General features: G+C 38.2%; 1 pseudogene; it reads right to left on the bottom strand.

Annotated features, from left to right (window-relative positions):
• Positions 1-727: 727 nt before the first annotated feature.
• LOC115413464 (uncharacterized) lies at positions 728-4,788 on the bottom strand (annotated as a pseudogene).
• Positions 4,789-15,892: the final 11,104 nt, after the last annotated feature.

Raw genomic sequence — 15,892 nt, 5'->3', positions numbered from 1 at the left:
AATTGGAATAGACTGAACAGTAATAGAACTAATGTAATAAATGTAACTGTATTTATCCAAAGCTGTCTTTTATACTTTTATGAGAATAAACAACAGTGTCGTCGGCGTAAAGATTTACCTCAACTGGTCTGATATTAAGACTTTTATGTCAGATTTGATACATAATAGACAGAATATTTTCAACCTGATCCTCAGTGTCGATATGAAATCACAACATATGAGACAGAAAATAAACCATTTAACCACTGACAGAGTTTCTAATCAACATGTTCACTCTGGAACTCATAAACAACAGTTGAATCTGTCGACGCTGCTTAAATAATGGTTGGAAAAATGTCTTAGTTTCTAAGTTGTTTCTTCAGTTTCAGTTTAATCTCAGTTTATTGATATTTGACAGAAAAGAAACTCAAATTATTAATTAGAAGCACAAATATCCATGTGAATGAATGAGACATAAAACACTGGTTTCAGTCATGACAAATAAAGAGTATTTATGTCAAATTTATGGATAATAATTAAAATAAAATGCACCATATGAAAGAGGGAAATTATGTAAATGCATAAAATAAATGTGAATATTAATTATAGAATATATCATCTGGAGACCCAGCAATACATTTTGGTCTTCTGTAGGGGACAAGAGTTATACAAAGACAGAGTTATATAAAATACACAAAAACACTGTCCACTGCAAAAGATATTTCATAAAAAATTTTTTAAAAGTCTGAAAGACTATTACATTATGCTGTTTCCAATCAAGACAATTATTTAATGTAAAAAAGCCAAAGTTTTGGTTTCCTGGGTCTCAGGAGGATATTAATATTAGAAAAATGAAAAGTGAAAAATTACATGTTATCATGTGTCAGAGCTGAGACACAAATAAACATCACGTGCCCGCACTTGAAAACCCTCGGCCTTCAGTCCACGCCACAGTTTTTGCGCATACGGACAGACGGACGACGAACGGATACAATATATATACAGGGTGTCCCAAAAAAACTGACATCATTTAAGATGTCCATATCGGAGTGACTACACGGTCAGGAGAAATGATACTGAATAGGATTTATTGTGGACATGAAATGTTTTATTCTACAAATTCCAAATGAAAAATTCTGGGGGATGGTAATTTTATAATGTTCCAAAGTTATTACAGATGTTCAACATGAACGCCGTTTGTGACGCAGCACACATCTGGAGTTTCTTTTTTCCGACACAAACAGCCTTCCTCTTGAAACTTCTAATGCCACGTCCAAATCTGCTTTCCTGTTGTCGCTTGTTTATGAAATTTTCTACCAAATTCACATCACACATTCACATTTGACTGAGTTTGGGCGTACTTCAACACACAGAAGGCCTTTTCTGCTGCAGTAAACGGCATGTCTGTTCATGGAAGCAGAACAATCAAAATGATGACACTTTTTTGAGCAAAAAGAGCAAAGAAAGTTTAAACAAATTATTAGGTGATGAAATGATGTCAGATGTTTTGGGACACTCTGCATATATATGTATATATATTTCCATGGTTGTGTGGAGCAGGTGGATGTTCTACATTAGATTCATTACGCAGAGTCCACAGCAGTAAAGCAGACTCTTCATTATCAGAACTGAGTAAAACAGACAAGACAGACGCTGGGAGTCCCAGGGCTGGACAGGAGGACCAGGAGGAGCAGGAGGACCAGGGGGAACAGGAGGACTAAGAGGACCAGGAGCCGTCACCGCCCCCCCCCATGTGCTTGACCGTGCACCAGTATTTATCTGAGCTGCGGTGGTTGTGATGGACGGTCCTGATGGCGGTTCTGCGTCCAGACTCTTGGACCTCCAGCTGTTCTCCCTCAGCGTCGGGCAGATCCTCCACAGCTCCGTTACCCTTCTGTCTTTTCCAGGAGAACCGGACCTCAGGAGGAAACATGCCTGAGGCCACACACAGCAGGGAGATCTTCCCGTCCAGGTGGGCTGTGGACGCCGCCTGGTACACGTCCACCATGGGCTTCCGCGGCCGATCACCTGAAGGTGGACACGTGGACACGGTGAGCAGCGGCCGACAGCTGTGCACTGCACTGAGTCTGATGTGAAAGTGACTGAACTATAGAACGACCCCAGGAGATTCAGCAGCACTAGGACTGACTGCACACACACTGATGTGAGCATCCAGTAATGAAAGCATTCAGCAGCACAAACAGAAGATGACCCTGGGTCTGAGTCCTCACACAGTCACTGAGGGCACTTATATTAGTTGTTACTTATACATTGTTCCAATTACTAGTACTTTTTTCACTTATTATGATATTATTATTATCCTGTTATTTTATGTATATATATATATATATATATATATATATAATTTTTTATTATTATTACTCTTTTATTATTATTTCTTCTAGTCTATATTATAAAAGCCCAGTGACCTCTGTGTGTGTGTGCGTGTATGTGTGTTTGCTTTATAACTGATGAACTGGACAGTTCTATTCTTTGCCTTTTGCAGTACTTATGTATTTTGAGCCAAGGATCAGAGAGGCAAAAACTGCATATTGATCCGACCAAGACTTTTGGAGTTATTACTTTTTAAAATTACAATGGGTTTACGGGGGGCAGCTTTAGGTTTAGGTTATTTATTCGTTTATGTATTTGCCAAATTTATACTGTGTTAAATGACTATGATTAATATATTATGAGGAAATAATAATATAATTATTTCCATTTGTCTTAGTTTGAGTAGTTTGTCATACAGGTTTGTTGTCATGTGTAAATAAGAGTATCATCAGCGTACAAGTTTACTGTCCACAGTTTCAGCGTGGAGAAGATGAGTCATGGAATTTACTATTTTTATTACATAAAATATTTATCCTTTTCCATTTAATTTTACTGGTTTTCAGTGACTTGTACGACACTTTTCCTAATACAAACTAATTACAGTAGAAGTCGTTCTTGTCATCTGATCATTAAGATAAAAAATAATATAAACCTTTAAAAATACCTTTTACATATGATTTAATGTATTTTTCACATCATGTATAAGATGTTTTTTTTTTTCCTGAATGACTCAGATGATTGAACATCACTATTATCACTTTTTTCAAAATATAAAAATACACAATTTGGTTTTTAATAAAGAATAATTTCAGTTGAACAGAAACAGTTTTAAATATAAATTTAGTCATAATTAAATTTTATTTAAAAATGCAATCTTCATAACTAATTATCAACTTATATTAATAATAAAAACATATAAAACCTGAAGCAGCAGAAACTGACTTTAAACACATTTGACATATTTACAACTAAAAAAATGATATTACATGCTTTTTTCTTACCTGTTATGTACAGTTTAGTCCCAGAACAAAAGATCCAAAGATCTCGTCCCACAGTGAAATCTGTTGGTACAAAAACCTGTGGGCTCCACCACCGTGGGCTGACGTGGACTAAACGTGTCCAGATGATGAATCAGGATCAGGTTCCAGATCCATGATGTGTGTGTCTCATGTCCACGTCAACAGGACGGTTTTGTCTTTGTCTTTTCTTTTCCATGGTTGCCATGGTTTCCTGTTCTGTTCCTGTCACTAACGCTGGTTGATGTTTCTTCATCTGGAGGTTTTTATACAGACTTCAGGCGTCTTTTCTCACTGTGGGCAGACCAGTAATTGTACTTCGTACAGGCGCAGTAGTACGAGGCTGAATGAGAGGGTTTAACTGTCTGGATCTGCAGCTCAAAACCTTTACCTTTATTTACAGATGAGAAATCATCTGCCTGAGGATGATTGTCAGGTTCATATAAGGTACCACTCGACCTCTCAATACCTAGAATCAGTTTAAATGTTTCTTTCTTCTGGAACCAGTAAATATAATTACTGGTACACTCCTCAGTTCCTCCACAGCTGAAGGAGACTTGTTGACCGACTCTCCTGGTCAGTGTTACATCCTCCTCAATCAGCTGTGTTGCCGTGGCGACCAGTGCTGTAGACAAACAGAGGCGTGGATGAAGGTTAGTGTGGCTGTGTTTTGTGCAGGTAGAGTGTTGTGGCTCCTGATTGGCTGGAAACACTCACCTGAACACAGACAGCACAGAGCAGCCGGCGGCAGCAGAAGCATTTTGTGGCGTTTCCTCTGGTGAACCTGAGCCGAAGCGGCGTCTGCTGCAGCTGAGGACGGACCAGGACAAGCTGTGACATCAGACCAAGGCCGCCTGCTTTCTAACAGCTCCTACGACCTCCCATCAGCCCCTGCAGCTTGGCCGAAACCCTGGTGCGGTTTGACAGAGGGGAGGAGGCGGGGCCGAGGGGCGGCGGTTACCATAGAGACGGAGGAGCACATCCTGTGTGCTGGCGGACGTCCACAGGTGTTGATGTGAGAACACAAAGTGTGGTTTAACAGTGAAAATGATGCACAGACACTGGGATTCACACATCACTGACACTGTGTTCACAGCTGGTCAGGACTGCACTGAGTCTGCACTGGCCTTTCCCACAATCCTCTGCTTTTGTCAGCTGATTCAGTTGAAGGTTTCTCCACGTTGGTTGGAATCTGAACGCAGCTTCAGTAAATCTTGGTCACCGTGAAGCACAAACACACAAACACAATCCCATTCAGATGAATTCACTGCCACTGGTTTGTGTTGTTTGTGGAACGACTGAGAGAAAAAGACTCAAGTAGAAACACACAAAGCTCCGCCCACTTTGACCACATGTTCACTTTAGTTCACATCAGTCCATCATTTAGTTTGGAAACATCGGACAAACTTTTACTGAACCTTCATATATAATATTACAGAAATATTCATGTAAAAATAGGATGAATCCTGAATATGTATATATATATGAATAATCCTCTTTATCTGTCATGACTGAAACCAGTGTTTTATGTCTCATTCATTCACATGGATTTCTGTGCTTTAAATTAATAATTTGAGGTTTTTTCTGTCAAATATCAATAAACTGAGATTAAACTGAAACTGAAGAAACAATTTAGAAACTAAGGCCTTTTTCCAACCATTATTTAAGCAGAGTCGACAGTTTCAACTGTTGTTTATGAGTTCCAGAGTGAACATGTTGATTAGAAACTCTGTCAGTGGTTAAATGGTTTATTTTCTGTCTCATATGTATTGATTTCATATCGACACTGAGGATCAGGTTGAAAATATTCTGTCTATTATGTATCAAATCTGACATAAAAGTCTTAATATCAGACCAGTTGAGGTAAATCTTTACGCCGATGACACTGTTGTTTATTCTCATAAAAGTATAAAAGACAGCTTTGGATAAATACAGTTACATTTATTACATTATTTGTATTATTGTTCAGTCTAGTATAATTTTATTATTAAGTCTTTTTCATAAATTTGTCCATTATATTTTTAATAGTCATTAATAGTCAGTAAATGAACAGACTGTGTTATTGAATGACTTAGTGATGTTTAATATTTTTCTTGTTAACGTGGTGAAATAATGTGACATGAAGAGGCCGTGGTTCTGTTTGTACAAATAAATAAACCAACCTTTGATCAAACATGAGGCCGACATGTTCGATTCAGTGTTTTTTTTTTCCGTCTCTAAATGAAAACCTGTTGAGCTGAGTCTGTAATTCACATTATAATGAAAGTTTCATGAAAATATTAAACATTTCAGCATAATTTAGGATAAAGGCTCAGAGAATCTAAATGTTTTTCTTGGTTAAATGTTTTCTAAATAGATGTAATAATTCAAATCACTGACACAACTGGACTTTTGTCTGCATTCTTTTCATGCTGTTGGTGTTTAACAGACAGACAGAGCTGTGCATTGGACTGTATTTCTATGGAGGTTTAATCTGGTGTGAATGTGGAGGCTGTTGAACACAGGAAGTGTTGATTCTCTGTCAACTGTCTAATGACCACAGAGAACACATTCAGATCTGATCAACTACCTCCTCCTACGCACTTTGACACAAACACGTCTTTCCACAGAGTTCATCGACTAAACCAGGGCTGTCAAAGTCAATTCAGTTAAGGATGAATAGTAAGTATATATATTTTAAATATCTACTCAGATCCACTTAAAAACTCTTCTGAATCCCCACATAAGTTTTTCCATATATTTTTTTTTTCTGTATTTTTTTTTCTTTTTACAACTTTATCATATTTCCATATCTACAACATTGACATCATTTCTTGCAGAAGTTGTGAACTTGCCCCCACTCCCCGCCCCCATCCAGGTGGCATCCCCACCAACACATCCACATAAACCTGTGGTTCACAACCTTTTCTGGCAACCCCACACATTCAAAACAGAGAAAAATTTTTTTTTCTAAAATTAATTTGTTTTTGATCTTGTAATAGTTTCCTATACTATGATTCAAATCCAGGTTAATTTTAGAGGACATTTAGTCTATATAATGTATATTATTGTGGATGGAGGCAGTAAAGCCAGGTGTAGATTACTGCACAAAGGGAGAATTTAATTTTCCTTGGTCAGGATATGTACAGTCAGTCCAGCTTGGATTTACAAGGCTGACAATTAATACTGAACAAACAAGAACTCAAACTATGAATTATGAAAGAGCTGCAGCATCTGAAACTGACCACAATGAACATTTGACAGATAAACAGAACCACAGTGCTGCAGTTTCACACTCACAGTTTGTCTGCTATGGATTGGGATTGGCTCTGTCAACTCAACATATGTTTTTATTAGTAAATTTTTGAGTTTTTTTTTTTTTTTTTTTTATCAATTACTAGAAATGTCAGGTGACCTCATTTGAATTCCAGGTGACCCCAAGGTTGAAAAACACTGACATAAACCCTCAGTGTCAAACAGGTAAACAGAACACCAACAGAAGAAAACAAATCTACACAAATACAAAAAACACCCAAACCAGTCTGTGTTTGATCATTCTGGTCAAAAAACACCAACATTCTGGAGCTGTGGCATAAGAACAAAGTCCAACCAGTCCAAATATGGACATGGAGAAGAAGAGTAGGATGGAAGTCAAAGAGAAAGAAAGAAAGAAAGAAAGAAAAAAGAAAGAAAGAAAGAAAAAAGAAAGAAATCCATTACTCATTCAAACCAAGGCCCAAGTCAGGCTCTTGATGTGAGTTGTGAACTGGTACCAGGTTCTGTCATAGTTACCCACTGATACCAGGTTCTGTCATATTTCTCCTTTGGTACCAGGTTCTGTCATATTTTTCCTCAGGTACCAGGTTCTGTCATATTTCTGCTCTGGTACCAGGTTCTGTCATAGTTCTGCTCTGGTACCAGGTTCTGTCATATTTCTGCTCTGGTACCAGGTTCTGTCATAGTTCTGCTCTGGTACCAGGTTGTGTAATATTTCTCCTCTGGTGACAGGTTCTGTCATAGTTCTGCTCTGGTACCAGGTTCTGTCATAATTCTCCTCTGGTACCAGGTTCTGTCATATTTCTGCTCTGGTACCAGGTTGTGTCATATTTCTGCTCTGGTACCAGGTTCTGTCATAGTTCTGCTCTGGTACCGGGTTCTTTCATAGTTCTTCTCTGGTACCAGGTTCTGTCATATTTCTCCTCTGGTACCAGGTTCTGTCATATTTCTCCTCTGGTACCAGGTTGTGTCATATTTCTGCTCTGATACCAGGTTCTTTCATATTTATCCTCTGGTACCAGGTTCTTTCATCTTTCTCCTCTGGTACCAGGTTCTGTCATATTTCTGCTCTGGTACCAGGTTCTGTCATATTTCTCCTCTGGTACCAGGTTGTCTCATATTTCTGCTTTGGTACCAGGTTCTGTCATAGTTCTTCTCTGGTACCGGGTTCTTTCATAGTTCTGCTCTGGTACCAGGTTCTGTCATATTTCTCCTCTGGTACCAGGTTCTGTCATATTTCTCCTCTGGTACCACGTTCTTTCATAGTTCTGCTCTGGTACCAGGTTCTGTCATATTTCTTCTCTGGTACCAGGTTCTGTCATATTTCCCCTCTGGTACCAGGTTGTGTCATAGTTCTGCTCTGGTACCAGGTTCTGTCATATTTCTCCTCTGGTACCAGGTTCTGTCATATATCTTTACTGGTACCAGGTTCTGTCATAGTTCTGCACTGGTACCAGTTTTTGTCATAGTTCTGCTCTGGTACCAGGTTCTGTCATATTTTTTCCTCTGGTACCAGGTTCTGTCATCGTTCTCCTCTGGTACCAGGTTCTGTCATATTTCTGCTCTTGTACCATGTTCTATCATATTTCTACTCTGTTACCAGGTTGTGTCATATTTCTGCTCTGGTACCAGGTTCTGTCATAGTTCTGCTCTGGTACCAGGTTCTGTCATAGTTCTTCTCTGGTACCAGGTTCTGTCATATTTCAGCTCTGGTACCAGGTTCTGTCATATTTCTCCTCTGGTACCAGGTTCTGTCATATTTCTCCTCTGGTACCAGGATCTGTCATAGTTCTGCTCTGGTACCAGGTTCTGTCATATTTCTTCTCTGGTACCAGGTTCTGTCATATTTCTCCTCTGGTACCAGGTTCTGTCATATTTCTTCTCTGGTACCAGGTTCTGTCATATTTCAGCTCTGGTACCAGGTTCTGTCATATTTCTGCTCTGGTACCAGGTTGTGTCATATTTCTTCTCTGGTACCAGGTTCTATCATGTTTCTCATCTGGTACCAGGTTCTGTCATATTTCTTCTCAGGTACCAGGTTGTGTCATATTTTTGCTCTGGTACCAGGTTCTGTCATATTTCTCCTCTGGTACCAGGTTCAATCATATTTCTCCTCTGGTACCAGGATCTGTCATAGTTCTGCTCTGGTACCAGGTTCTGTCATATTTCTGCTCTGGTACCAGGTTCTGTCATATTTCTGCTCTGGTACCAGGTTCTGTCATAGTTCTTCTCTGGTACCAGGTTCTGTCTTATTTCTGCTCTGGTACCAGGTTCTTTCATAGTTCTTCTCTGGTACCAGGTTCTGTCATATTTCTGCTCTGGTACCAGGTTCTGTCATAGTTCTGCTCTGGTACCAGGTTCTGTCATAGTTCTTCTCTGGTACCAGGTTCTGTCTTATTTCTGCTCTGGTACCAGGTTCTGTCCTAGTTCTGCTCTGGTACCAGGTTCTGTCATAGTTCTTCTCTGGTACCAGGTTCTGTCACATTTCTCCTCTGGTACCAGGTTCTGTCCTAGTTCTGCTCTGGTACCAGGTTCTGTCCTAGTTCTGCTCTGGTACCAGGTTCTGTCCTAGTTCTGCTCAGACCTGTGTTCTGTAAACCTCATTGTTTCCAGGTCCAAACCCACCATCACCTCTAATCCAGTGAACAGAGGCAGGAGGGTTGTTCTCCTTCCAGTTCGATGGTGGTGCACATTTCAGGTGGTTTTCAGCCTTTATTTCATTGGTCACTGGTGCCTCCTGTGGTCCAGTAATAAGGCTCAGAATATGATTCATGAAGAAAAACACTCACATCCACTTCAAAACTCTTCTCAGTGTCTTAAGAACACTTTCCCAGTTGTTTCAGGATGTTTGAAACCTTTATTTCATTGGTCACTGGTGCCCTCTAGTGGTGGAGTATGGCTGTAATATATGCTCCAAAATGGATTCTTTTCATCATGTCCTCAAATTCAGTTCTAAATGACTAAATAAGTCTTTTCCAGTTGTTTCCTTCTGTTTTCAGACTTTATTCCAACAGTTGCCAGTGCTCTCCTATGGCCCAGTAGTGAGACTATTGTATGTGTTCCAAAACGGATCATTTTCATTCATGTCACTAAATTCACTCAAACTATTCCAAGTAGCTAAATAAGCCTGTCCATGTTTTTTCAGCTTGTTTTAAATCTTTATTTCAACGGTCTCCAAGTGCTCCAAAAATAAGGATTTTCAACATGTCCTCAAATCCACCAAAAAATGTTCCACATTTCTACACAAGACCCTCCAAAGGGTAAGGGTATACTATGTGTTCCCAAAAGAATCATTATGTCACAACATTCACATAGAAAATGTTCTAAATCCCTAAATAATTCTTTTCTGTGTATTTTCAGGATGTTTTAAACCAGGCTTGTTTAAAGTTCAGCCTGGTCAGATTTCAGATGTGTTCAGCTTCAAACTCATAATGAATGAATTAATGAATGGATTATTTCTTTTTTTTTTTTAACATTAATCATTGCACATAGTACAATAATTATAATAAACAAAAAAAAGGAATAGGGTAGTATTTTTTTGCCTATCCTTTTCCCCTGATCCACTGCTTACATTAGATTAAATGTGTTCAGCATCAAGTGTTTTCATTATAACAAAAGAATCAATAACAACAAAAACATATCAACCAACTCAACTGAATATTCCTGAAAGATTTTATACTGAAGACATTTTTAAACTTTGTCAGAGAAGTGAACAACTTAAATTCATCATCAAGTCCATTCCATAATTTCACCCTCACAGCCCAAATCCATCTAGACTTCACATTTGTCCTCACTTTAGTCCATTCACAAATATTCAGACCTCTGAAATTATAATGAACCTCTCTTAATTTAAAGAAATATTGAATCCTATTTGAAACAAAATATTTTTTTACTTTATAAATCATCTGTAGTATTTTAACATATACAATATCCTGCAGTTTTTAAAGTTTGAAGTTGAATAAATAATTAATGTAATAATAATAATAATAATAATAATAATAATAATAATAATAATAATCGTTTCTCCAAAATATCCTACTTTATTAATTTTCTAATAGCTCTTTTTTGTAATTTTACTAATGTATCTATATAGTTTTTCCTGCATTTCCTCATGTATTATTTGTGACTCGTTCACACTGGTAAACAGAATAAATCCATCATAAAACTTTATAATGTAATTCATTTTTCACCACATGGTGACAACACCATGTTAATGCTTTCTGCTCTTCATTCTTGACCTTTGACCCTTGTCTACTAATTTCCATGGCAACAACAAAGAATAGGAAAGTTGAAGGTGAATCCTCTTCTGTACTATAACCTTCACTGTGCAGCTCAAATCTCATTAATTTAACTATTTCAGAATATTTTGACACTTTCTTTAGAGCTGTGTAGCCATTGTTAGTACACACAAACTGTCACTTTTAGATAAAAATACAGTTAGAGGTTTGTGAAAGGGCTTGAAATATTGCACTGCTAAATATTTTAATATCAGATAGTATGGATAATTATCAGAATGGATGTCAAATTATTATTTGTGGGTGAAAGTTGAAGGTGGTTGTTGTTGTTGTGGGCCATAATATTATGACTCTGACAGTACAGTGGTATTAATGCTGATGATCTCATTCTAATGGGGCCTGTCAGTGGGTGGCCTGAAGGGAAACCACAACAGGTTAAAAAAAAAAAAAAAAAGAGAATTATAATTTTTTATGTATCATCTACAATACAGTCACTAATTAAGTTAAATAAGACCAAACTATAGATTACAGATCAGGCATATTCTATATTCAATTTACTGATCATGTAAATGTTCATGATCAGAACTAGCGTCTTTCGAAAATATCGGTCTTGCAATATATCGCGATATTTCATCTCACAATACTGAATCAATATTAAAAAGTACGGTATGGATATTTTTAGGTGTTCATTAAAATGCAGATATGGCGGAGGTTCATTTTAGTTTTTTGGTTTTCTTTATTGTTTATATCTTATTTATTATTATTTAACACTGTTTTATTAAATAATGGTTATTTGAATCATCCTAAAAGCACTTTTTCCTGTCTGAGAGGCAGATGGTAGTTCCTTTGTTGGGACTGAACTAAAATAATGTTCTGATGTTAGTTCTGAACTAATAGAATATGAACATTTGAACAGGATCTTAAACTGTAATGTCTGTAAAACAGAATTTCAGTTTGAACACAGGAACATTTTGTGATATAACATTAGATCCTGTCAGGCCGGGACTGGCTAATCAGGAGGACCGGGACAATTCCCGGTGGGCCGGTATAATATTTAGGCAACGAGGGCCGGAGTTCACTTTAAATATATATTTAATATTTTATTTATTTATTTTTTTTTTTTTTTGGGGGCCGGTAATCCAGTTCCAGTCATAGCACTGAGTTGATCACGTAATCTGCAGCTGCTGTTCCTGGGCCCCTCCCCCTCTACTAGCAAACTGTTTGTTTTCTTCCTCTTGTTTGCGGACACACCGTGACCTGACGTAACATGTCCTTGCATACAGTTAGTAGCTCTGTACTGTAGCTGTGGAGCATATACGATCTGTGCTCTGCAGGCTGTGGATGGTCAGCTGTGTTTGCTGTTTGAAACATGGAGAATAGAAAGAGCTCAGGTGGTGTGGAGAAGCAAGAATTAAAAAGAGGAAAGCTCTGGAAGCAAACGCAGCCAAATGTGCCAAAATCTGCAACTTTTTCACAAAAACGACCTCCCGGTTTGAAACAACTAATGAGGACGATGAAATGGGTAAACCACCTTTCAAGTTAGTTAATTATCGAGTCAGTGAATTGTGTGGCATTGTGACGTGGAACATAACGTTATGTCATTTAAATAATAGTATGATGCGACGCCACATAAGTGGGAAACTTTGTCTTGTAGCTCCTCAGAGTCAGAAAGCAGATCCAGCAGCAGACAGCAGCCATGAGCCCACAAGTCCAGAGTGGGCAGGTAGGACTGCTCAGAGAGGGAAGAGGATTAGAAGAAATAGGCTCCAATGAAGAGTATGGTGTAGGCCTGTTCAGTATGAAAGGTGCTCTGAGATGCTCCAGGATTCAGCACTACATGAATGAAACTGACACCAAGGCTTTGAAAATAGAAGATTTGTGCTGAGAATTCTGAGCATTTTTAAACTGTGCTTTAGTGTCAGAAGCAGAGCCAGGAGCCAGTAGTGATGAGGGGATTGTTCCTGTCAGGATGGAAGGAAAAGGTGAGCTGTTGGAACAGACTGTGTCAACAAGCAGTAGTTCAACTAAAACCACTTTCTAGACCCAAATGATAATACTGGCCTATTTTATTTTTTATTATCAAAAGTGAGACAGTAAATACACAAAGCCCACAACTGAAAGGCAATAGTATAAAGTAATATTAAATAAGCCTGCATATTTAGCCAGTGTAAAGATCTGAACTGGTTCAGTAAGTCCAAATGTCTGTAGATATTATTTTTTATTGTGATCCAGGTGCAGGCGAGTCTAGGGAAACTGGAGGAAGTGTGAAAGGGAGAGCAGAGTCTACTGATGACAGAGGAGCAGCTCAGCAGCACAACCCTGAACCACTAGGCACAAATGACACAGATGAAGAGGAGTCTGTTGTTAGCTTTGATTGCTTTGCTCACCCTCAGTCACAGGATACACATATTTTTTTCTTATCATCCTCATCAAACCCCTAATATCACTGTACCAAAAGTTTTCAATGGCATCGATGGAACAAACCGCAAGTAAGTTGTGATGGAAATCTTTTGTTTCAGAGGATACAAAAATAATAGTTATTAGAAAGTGCAGCAAGCTTTATTTTTTATTTTTTTTAATTTTTAATATTTTTATACTTTCATTTCAAACATTTTAAAGGTTTGAAAAATGTTAACACTTATAAGAACAAAAATATATATTATGTTATTGTTGTGTTGTGAGGAATAATAATGTTGGAGATGTCAATGTGCACTCACTTTTGAAATAAATCCACATTGTGAAGCAACCTTTACTTGCGCTGAATTGGAAATATTTTAGAAAATACACTGAATTAGAAGGCTTTGCAGAACAGTGTGTAGACCTAACATGTAAGGTTATAATTGCATGATTTTAATAATAATCGGTCATGATCTAAAGTGGGCCGGTCTGAGATATGAAACTCCAGGGCTGAAAATGAGTCTCAGTCCGACCCTGTACTGCAGTACTAGTAGATCTCCCATTTTTAACTTTACCCAAATATTCAGGACTTGCAGCTGACGTCACTGGTCATGTGACTGTTGTTTACACCGCCATATTGGTAGGCACACTATCTGGATCCAGAAAGTCACAACTGTTGCTTTATATGGTGTTTTTCTTTGGACTGGTGTTTGCGTGTTTTGTTCTTTGCGAGTATGTCTGCTTGTGATAAAGGCACCATAGATGAGTTTCAGTGTTTACTAACAACAGTGATGCACGCACAACTCAGAGGTAAAAACAGGAGGACCAGCTCCAGCCGGCTCACATCAGCCGTACACCTCCAGGCTCTGCCCCGGAACTGGTGAACGAGCCCATATGTTGGCTCTAAAACGGTCCATTAACTGTCTGTGTCCAAAAGCCCATCCCATCTTCTCTTTGACGGCCGCAGAATTTGACTTGAGCGCATGGGGAAGGCTGTCCCATAGTAGAAAAGCAGACTGGCACAGACGGGTGGGCAGTATTGTCACCAGCTCCCCGCTGTCGCCCGCCGTAGCTCCCACTGCCACTTCCAGCTGAGGAAACTCAAAGGGGGCAGGCAGATCCACAATCACTCTGTCTCTATAGGTGATAGTCCAGGGGAAGCCCTCCTGGTAGGTTTAAAGGGGTCTGCATCACCGGACCACATGATGACTATTCTTTTTTTCCACGCCGCTAAGCGCAACAGTTACGCAGGCTAACTATACTGAGAAGCTAGGCTAACCGCAGTAATAACTATAAACAGCGGTGGGCAGAACAGAACCACCGCTGCCACCAATGGAACTGAGCGGTCTATCTGCTGAACTTAGACTTGGTGAAAGCTAAGGAATAAACGGCACACAGGAAAAATGGGAGCAAAAACAAAAGTGTTGCATTTCTATTTTGTTCAGTGTAAATAAAGTAGGTTTAACACAAACTTAAGTCAAAGTTGAACGTTTTCAACCTGTTGTCTTTTTCCATTTTATGTCTGATATTATTTTCACATAAAACATTAGATCCACTTTTTCAAATAAGATTGAATCCAAAATATTACAGTGAACAAAAACATGTAAATCTGTTCATATTATTCCAACCCAACTCCATCTGGTTCATAAATAATTTGTTTAATACATTAATCAAATGTCAGATATAGGCTTAATTATTTTACTGTTTTTGTCTGAAACAGAAAAAAGCTGTTAATTTGTTTTGTTTTTTTGGAAATAACTCAAGTTCCAAACTGGACAGAATTAGTTTCTAAATAAATGTTTAATAAACTCGTTAATATCTTTAATCTGGTTTTGTCTGTTAATCATTTATTAAAAATTAAACTTTCCTCATTCATTCTTTTGTTGTTGTTGTTTTTCCATTCAACTTTTATATTTATAGTCATCATTTTTTTCAACTTTACATAATTTTTGACTTCACTCTGTGCTGCAGCTGTCAGTAGAAAACCTGGACTGTGCTTCCCTCTAGTGGTTACAAATACAAACTGCAGCTCACTCATTCATTTCTGTCTGTGATTAAACCTGTTTGTGCTGCAGTAACATCCACTTTAACCCTTTAACCCCTGACGTGTCTGTGGTGAGTGTTCTGAATGTACGAGGAATTTTCAATATTCATAACAATTCAACCGTTTGCTCAATAGAAAAAATTTCTAAACGTGCTGATAGAATAGACCTTGTTCTTTCCATAGACTTCTGAGCATGCTCAGTTCACCCCCCCACCACCTATGAAAATAGACGGTTTGGGCTTTTTTTCCCCACGGTTTTCCTTGTGTTTTTTTTTTTTTTTTTTTTTTTTTTTTTTTTAGTTAGTTTGTTTTTACTGTTGTTTCCAGTGTTGTGATTTTCCTTTTTTTTCCCCTTTCAACAGACTTTTGTCCGTGGAACTGCTTTATGGAGTTCAACAGGTGTCAAAAAGCAGCTGGACTGATTTATAAAAAAGAGCCCAAAACATAAACTCCGGGGCCCAAATTCAAATCCTTGTTGTTGTTCAGTGTGTTCCAGTTCACAGCTGATGTTCAACATCCTAAATCTCTTATTGATGTCCATTCTAGTGCCTTATTTAGTCCAAACCTGTCAAACTTCAGTTCCTCTCTTTGTCTTTTTCTGTTCTTCCACCTGTTTTGACCTAAAACACACA

The sequence above is a fragment of the Sphaeramia orbicularis genome, chromosome 22 (assembly GCF_902148855.1).
Source record: "Sphaeramia orbicularis chromosome 22, fSphaOr1.1, whole genome shotgun sequence".
In the NCBI taxonomy this organism is placed as follows: domain Eukaryota; kingdom Metazoa; phylum Chordata; class Actinopteri; order Kurtiformes; family Apogonidae; genus Sphaeramia; species Sphaeramia orbicularis.
This window is presented reverse-complemented; position numbering and strand designations above follow the sequence as displayed.